Below are 8,445 nucleotides of genomic sequence, written 5' to 3' on the forward strand. Positions count from 1 at the left end.
CAGGTAACTAAGGAAGGTTGGCAGCGGGAGGGACGGTCTTCCCCGGGGAGGAGCTCGCCAATTGCTTATCCAATACCAAATGGTCAGCCCAGAAAACAACTAACAAGTAACATTATATAGACTGAGCAGCTTGCATTTGCATATTTAGATTTTTATATGTGTACATATATAGCAATGATTTTTTTTAAAAAGAGGCCATGAATTTGAAGGAGAATAAAGGGGGGAGGATTGCACGGATAGGGTTGGAAGGAAGAATGGGAAGGAGAAGAAATGATGTAATTACGTTATAATATCAAAAAATGAAAAATATATTTTAAAAAGAAGATATGTTCACGTCTTGACATGTGGTATATGTGAATGTGGCTTTATTTTAGAATAGGGTCTTTACAGGTATAATTAGTAAGATGAGGTCATCACTGAGTGGGGTGGGGCCTAACCTAAACCCTAAGGAAGACAGAAGCAGAGTTTGGAGGTGATGCTATAATTCAGTAATACCATGATCAGCAGCAAGCAGCAAACACAAGGACAGGGTCCTGGAACAGAACTGCCAGTCAGCCTTCAGGGGAAAACCAGAACTAGTGAAACTCTGACATCAGACTTCCAGCCTCCTAAGCCACGGGAAAATCCTTTTCCACAATTCTTGTGTGTCTGTGTGTGTGTGTCTGTACATGCATTTGTGTAGATGTGTATATTGTACATGCATTTGTGTAGATGTGTATATATGTGTATATGTATGTGTGTGTACTTATGTGTGTGTGTGTGCTTGCACATGTGCACATGCCAATCACTTTGTGGTTCTGTTAGGGAACTAATATGATGTGAAGCTTGGAGAACACTTTCATGAGGTTCCAGAACTAGAATGTGAGGGCAGAGGATATACCTCCACTCAGACGTGAACTCCACGAAGAGAGTGAACGGAGACATCTCATCAGAGGATATACCTCCACCTCAGAGCTCTCTCTGCTGCCTTGAGAAGAAGGAGGGCAATGTGCCTGCTGTTAAGCCCAGCACTGATGGGAGACCACATTGGAAACAAGGAGCAGAAAATAACTTCCTGTTTTATACTGAGCTTGAGAACCTCAGCTAAAGGAGAGTAGTGTTTGAGACCCTAGAGTTCCCATCAAGGGATCATGCTATGTGGCAGTGCATACTCTGGAAGCCAAGACACAAAGCCTGTTTAATTTCCCAACCCAATGATAAGAGGTCCCGGAGGACAGTCTAATTCTATGAATTGCCAATGCTTCTTTGAGGCTATGTGACTTACTACACATATACTTTGGGAGTTGGTAAAAGACAGAGATTATTCCAAGAACATCAGCCCCCAGACTGCCAAGATGCTTCTACATGGAGCTTGTAATCACCAAGGTTTGAAATAATTGTCTTCTCCCTAATGAGATAATCACTGCCACCCAGGCAGTTCCAACACCCAGGGCAGAGGGGAGACAGGAGGCGAACAGAGGGGGTGAGGCAAATCTGTCCCAGCTTGCCCCAGGGACAGTCACAGATGTGAGCAGTCAATGAAGGACCCTCCATGAAGGACCCTCCGGAGTGTTTTACTTTTCCCAAAGGTTCCCAAAGGTTTGGTCCAAGTTCATTTTTTATCTCGTAACTGTTCAGGGCGATCCAACATGTGTGAGGCTTGTTTCAGTCTGTTTGGGGCTCTTTTGTGAAACTGTCAAAACAATGACCTCATTTGGAGCCATCTGCTGGCATAGGCGATTGGCACAGAGTTCGCTGCTGACTTGGAGAGCCAGAACAATCAATTCAAGATGGCCACTCTAGGCACATGGTGCACTCAGCGATGCTGAAGCCGATAACAGATTGCTTCAGCTCTTCCTGCAATTACCAAATACATCTATGCTCCTGTAGCTACCCAAGGGTGCCTGCCAAGCATGGCAAATAAAAGATACCATCCACTGACCCAGAGCCATGGACCCTCTGCTGCTCTCCCCTCCTCCATGGCCTACCTACGTGGAGGCCCAAGGGAATGTGATTTAATCCGAACAAACTGTTCTCTCTGGAGCAGAAAGCATGCGGGTACCGTCAGCACTTGGACAGCAAGAGGCAGTGACCTTTATCTGATGCCATGTGGTGGGACCAGGCCTCTTCCAGAAACACCAGGACCCATGGGAAAGCATTGCTGTGGGTGTAACTCAGACGTGAACTCCACGAAGAGAGTGAACGGAGACATCTCATCAGGACCCCAAAGCCCGTGCGTGCGTGGCATCTGCAATCTGACCGAGGAGGCTGAGCACAGCATTTCTGGAGCCTGTGTGATGAGAGAGCAGGTGTGCTTGTGAAAATAACAGCCACTTTTTATTACAAGTCTTCCCTCATTTATCTGGGAAACAGAAGAAGGCAACTCAAGAATCTCGCAGGGAAATTACTTTTAACCCAATCTGTGGTTGTTGGCACCTTGCTCCATGAAGAGGCTAATTGGGCCAGCTCAGCAGAACTTTCCAGGTTCTGACAGGGGCTGAGTCCAGAGCCCCTGTGCGCACTCCCTCAGGCCAGCGAAGAGCCAGTGACACATCTCAGATTTCCTTTGGTTTATAATAGCCAGGCTGTGGGTTGATACTGAGGTCGAGGAGCCTAATCTTACAGAAAACCAGCAAGTAGGAATTTCTCACAAATAGAAACAATAAAGGACCTCGAGCAGGGGAGTTGTCTGGTGTGAGCCTGGAACTATAGCCACAAAGAGCCCGATTACCCTGAACATAGTTCAGGGGGGGGGGGTGGGTACTTGGAAGTGGTTCTCATGACTGTCGCCATGGAAAAAAGTAAGAGTGAGTCCACAGCTCAGCACATAAGATGAAATAAAAGAAAGGTTCTTAAGGCTAGAGAAGAGCCAAATGAGGTAGGGAGGGGAGAAAATAACAAGACAGTGGTCAGCCGGGGGACATCACTCTTTAATTGACTGAAGTCACAGAGATACTGGCGCCAGGTACTTTCACTAAGAAATAAGGTTTATGTAATCTCCTTTTGGCATAGACCAGATATCTACATGCAAAGCAAACTCTCTGATAATAATCATGTTTATGTCACAGTGGAGGAATTACACTAATAGAACTACTAATACTACACAAACACACACACACACACACACACACACACACACACACCACCCAGTCCCCAAGCCCACATTCACCTGTCTCAATAGAGCAAAGGCTGAGATAGTACAACTTCACAGTGTCCCCTCACTTCGAGGGAGGGCCACAGACTGAACGTTGATGAATCAGTCAAGCTGAGGCTGTTCTGAACACCACTCTCTCTTCCCAGCTGAACCTCAGATCTGCAGTCACATTCAATACTCTGCAAAGAACATTCCAATTAATATTCACCCAGGAGAAAGCCAGAAGAGACCAACTGCTTCCTGGTAGGCATAGTTTAGTCTTCAACCTTTGCTATCTCAAAAGTCAGAAGCAAGAGGGTGGAACTACCGCTGTTTATGCTGCATCGGAGTGTGAAATATCACAGACAGTGAGTTTGCTGAAGCTCTTGAAAGTCAGCATTCTTCTGTGAAGAAATTCAGTCTAGCTTTTCAATATCTGGAGCTTTAGAGCTGACTTTTTTTTAAAAAATCACATTTATTCAAGCTTCACTTAATAAATCTAATAGCCAAGAATAATAAAGCAATGACCGGGCCCAGAAGTTAACTATAATGCATTGAAATCCACAGCTAGAAATAAGCACTGACGCCCATTTTTATGTATTTAACTGCAATAGAAGTAAATGCACATTGACTCCCCTTATTGTCTTGATGACAACAGTCACCAAGACTGTAGCTCAATGTTTCTTTTATTTAAATTTCTATATTTGTAATGATAACAGTTATTATTTCCAGTTTTAAAATATGGGCCAAATCATTTCAGACAGAGCAATGAATAATGCAAAGGTTTCCTTTTCCCCCAAGACCCAGAGCAAGATGGCACTTGGGGAATCCTAAAACACAGACATGGGATTGTCCCATCTACAGTCTTCCATCAGCTTCCTTACCCATTGCATGCCTAGGAAAGGACCTTTCTAAGGCAATGGCCTAGATGGGATGTATCCTTGCAAGCCCCTCAAAGCTGGATTCTATGAGCACCCCAACAGAGGCAGCTAGTACAAAGCTGACTCTGGCCATCCAGATGAGGAAACACTTCTTGTCTCCTGGGATGCTGAGCCTCTCAAATTCAAAGCGAAGAGCCTCTCATTAGGGGAGATAGAACACCATTCTGCCTGAAACACCTTCACTTGGTGCTAATGCCCATCCGCAAGGCAAACCATCGGCTTCTGCTAGGACCCGTGAGCTCCATAGAATACAAATTGTACTAGGGAGGGGAAGGGGAAAGAAAACTCAGGATGGAAACCATAACAAGAACTGGCAGTGTGTGTTTATACGATCAGGGATGTCTCAATTTGGAATCAATCGAAATCTAAACCAAATTTCTTCATCAGATTGTGATGCCAAGGAGGCCAGGGTGGAGTAACATTAGCCCCAGAAATAGAGTTTAACACACTTCCTCCAACAAAGCCACCACCCACCACCCCCGTCCCCCACCAGCTGAAACTCTGCCGGGTTTCTTTTCTTCTCACGTCTCAGTTTTCTCATCTGTAAAACGTAGATGAGTCGGAGCTTCCAAGAGCGAACTGAGGATCTGTGCTACCGGCTCGATTGTTTGCAGCCCCTGGAGTTTTGCCTTCATCCATGCTCCTCCCCTAAGGATGCTGCTGACTGTGCTTTCCCTGTGGCTGAATTCTTCTGGCCCCAGCGGCTTCTTTGGAGAGAAGAATATTTTGCTGACCCAGATCAAATGGGCACTTTATATATTTCTTGTATTCTACTTATAACACCCTAAATCATCCAGTTTGTTGGATAACTTATCATCAATTCTTGTTTTCTAACAATGCATACACAGACAGACAGACACACACACACACACACACACACACACACACACTCAACAGTGACCTCTATGAATGCCAAAATCTTGCTGTCCTTACTCCTTGTCTAGAGCCTCAAACCAGACTTGAGGCTGAGCAGGAGCTTGATAAAGGTCTATTGTTGAATGAATAAACGCATGCAAAGTGTTGGGCAAAACCCCACGGATCCCTCTTCACCAACTACTGACCCAATAAATGAAGAGCAGACTTGAAAGGTTTCCTACCCAGGCCTGCGTCCTGTGCCTGTTTCAGGCAGGGAAGGAGAGCCAGAGGCTTTCCAAGCAAACAGACATGAGCCCAGCTCCAGGTTCTCTGATGTGACCCTAGGCTGACCAGTCAACCAGGTTCTCCTTCTGGAGAGAGGCGGGTAATTCTCTGATGTACTTGCCCTCATTCGAGGACTTAATAGAGGGAGAACACAAACTGGCCAGCAGTGTTGGTTTAGCAAACTCTCACGGCCATATAAAAAAGCATAAATGAAGACCCTTGTTTCAAAGTTCTGAAGCATTTCACGTGATGACAGTGGAACACTGACGTCAGCTCGGGGCCTCCTCAGCACAGAGTCTTGGAGGACTCACGTCTGGTGCCCACAAAGCTGGCCTCACTGCCCAGCAGAGTGTCAGAGACACAGGAAGGCTCTTAACAAATGAGGGCCTCTCCCTTCTCATTAAAAATCTGATGTAATGAAATGAGACAGATCATGGCTATTGGCTGGACAAAAGGATCCTGAGCTGTGCAATTTCTGCTAGCGATAACCATCCAGGCTAATTATCCACTTGGTGAATTATTCAGATCCTTGCTTGGCCTGTCTCTTTTTTTAAAATTCCTTTGAGTAATACCCCTGCCTGTTTGATAATTCAAAAATAGACTCTCCATCCCCAACTTGTCTCCAGTACTTTGATAAATCGCCATTGAAACAAAAAAGTTGAAGCCTACAGACTCATACTTGAACAGAAGAAAAACAGTTCATTTGTTCCCTGGGCTCTTGCTTATTCAAGATGCATTTATTGGTCACCTTTAAGGCCAAACCCAGAGCTGTGTTTTAGACAGGCAAAAATGGACGGTCACTGAGAACGGGAGCTGGCATGAGTCAAGACTCTTGTAACTGAAGAGCAGTAAGTCTATTCCAGTTTGCTATACAAATTGGTTGCTTGATTATAGACTCCTAGAGACCAGCTCAGGGATATCATTTACTGTGAGCAAAGATGAGAAGCCAAAATGGGAAAGGCTCTGTCATTTGCTAGTTTCTGCATGCAGAGGGCAAAGTGGATGTCACAACTGCTCTATCCATCTCCACCCCACCCCCTATAGCACTACAGGCCCTGAGAAGGCAACTGACCAATAGTGAGGAGAGTTCTGAACACAGATTTATGATAGGTGCCTCAGCAGACTCAGCAGAAAGAGTTGGGAATCAGGACCCTGTGAAGTGCACACTGCTTTTTTTTTTCATAAGTGTATGTGGTGTGTGTATGTGTGTGTGTGTGTGTGGTGGTTTGAATAGGTTTGGCCCAAGGAATGGCACTATTGGGAGGTATGGCCTTGTTAGAGAACATGTGGCTTTGTTGGAGGAAGTGTGTCATTATGGGGGTGGGCAATGAGACCCTCCTCCTAGCTGCCTAGGAGATAGTCTCTCCTGGATGCAGTCAGATCAAGATGCACAACTCTCAGCTCCTTCTCGAGCACCATGTGTGTGTCTCTCATTGCCCTGGATCTTACCAAGAAGGCTAAGGGGCTGGCCAACAAGCCTCAGGGACCTTCCCAATTTTGCTTCCCAAACATGAGGCTTATGGGTACATGCCACTACACCTGGCTTACTGCCTGGGTGCTCAGGATCTGAGCTCTGGTCCTTGTGATTGTATGACGAGCCCTTTCCCAACTGGGCCATGTCCCCAGCCCATGCACTTCTGGAAGCCCCTGTCTTTTCCAATAAATCCTCCAGCTCAGATATGGGGAGGCCTAGAACTTAGTAATATGAAAATGCTCATGTCTTGTCTTGAATAAAACCTTTCTCCCATGAGACTCTGGACACAGAGACTTTGTATCCATGATTTCAAACATCTGCAAGAGAAAAGGAAGGCGTGGAAGGCAAGTCTCTGTCATCTCCAAATATCCAGACGTTTGGCACCAGTCTAGCATTACTGCATGTGTGGGTGTCCCCATCATCAGGAACAGACATGGAATGACTTCCAAGAACCAGGTTCAGAGAGCGACTTTCTGGGAACAGAGATACCTTATCGTGCGCTGTTTCTTACAGAAATGAATTAGCTCTGCTTTAATTAGTAACCCAAGAATAAGGGTAAAAATGAACACACAAAAAGCTTAGAGTAGAGACTGCAGAAAGGGCCCAGTGGGTCAACTACTTACCACAGGGGAAACACGAGGACCTGACTTCAGTCTCCCACAAGCCACATAAAAAGCCAGCTGTGGTGGTTCAGGTCTGCACTCAGCACTGGGGAGGCAGACCCAAGAGGATCCCTGGGGCTTTCTGGCCAGTTAGCTTAGCCTTCTTTGGTGAGCTCCAGGCCAGCAAAAGACCCTGTGTCAAAATCAGGGAGAGATGGCCCAGCAGTTAAGAGCACTGGCTGTTCTTCCAGATGACCAGGGTTTCATTCTCAGTATCCACATAATGACTTGCATCTGGCTACAATTCCAGTCCCAGAGCGCATGACTCCCTCTTCTGGCTTCTGTTGGCACTGCCAACATGTGCATGTGGTACATAGACATTCAGGCTGGCAAAACACTTATACACATAAAAAAAATAATAATAAAGGTTTAAAATATGTTAAAGAAACAAACCCCTCAAAGTGGATAGAGCCTGGGGGATAACTTCTGAGGTTGACCTCTGACCAACACACACACACATGCATGTACATACAAATGCACACACAGAAGCTTAGAGTAACAGCATTTTCTGAAAGGAAAATTGACTTTACACCACTCTTATCTACCTAAATTCTATTTTAAGAGTAGGTTATTATTTTTCTCTAATAATACTATTGTTCCCGGACTTAGTGATTAAAACGTTGCTTAAACAGTGGCTGCTGTAATGAATGGAGCACCTCTGCAGGAGTTAGAGGACATTGAATCTAGCCAGGTCTACTTCCCTTGATGCTGTGGGCACATTAAGCAACATGTCTACAACATGTCTGCCTCACTTCCTGCAAAACATAGGTATTAAATGGGATGGGCTGCCAGGCCCATTCTAAAGCGAGCCTCAGTCTGATGAACAAGTGTTTATAGAAGCCATAACGCTAACATTTCACAGGTTGTATAATGCATAGACTTGAAAGCATTTTCAAACAAGGCTCATTTGATCCATGCAGTGAATCTGTAAGCCTAGATGGTGTCTAATTTGTTCACTGTAAGAAGTCACAGGGAGTCCTGGGTGAGGACACAAGCTGTGGCTGGTAGAAAGGTCCTCTCATTGGGCACTTGATTGCTCCCTCGGATCGTCCCAGGACATGGCTTGTCATCTGTATTAAGAAATATCTCCAATCTTCACACGTAGGTACATGGTCT

General features: G+C 45.4%; 1 non-coding gene across 2 annotated transcripts; it reads right to left on the reverse strand.

The window, feature by feature from the left end:
* Nucleotides 1-740: 740 nt before the first annotated feature.
* 1700102J08Rik lies at nt 741-7,749 on the reverse strand. 2 transcript variants are annotated; one of them, XR_869980.2, is made up of 4 exons: nt 7,291-7,749; nt 3,149-3,312; nt 942-2,269; nt 741-880 (listed from the first exon to the last, which is right to left on the reverse strand). It is a non-coding gene; the product is annotated as an RIKEN cDNA 1700102J08 gene (transcript). The 2 variants fall into 2 exon arrangements; XR_869979.3 differs by having other exon boundaries at nt 741-2,269; nt 7,291-7,748.
* Nucleotides 7,750-8,445: the final 696 nt, after the last annotated feature.

The sequence above is a fragment of the Mus musculus genome, chromosome 7 (assembly GCF_000001635.26).
Source record: "Mus musculus strain C57BL/6J chromosome 7, GRCm38.p6 C57BL/6J".
NCBI lineage: Eukaryota > Metazoa > Chordata > Mammalia > Rodentia > Muridae > Mus > Mus musculus.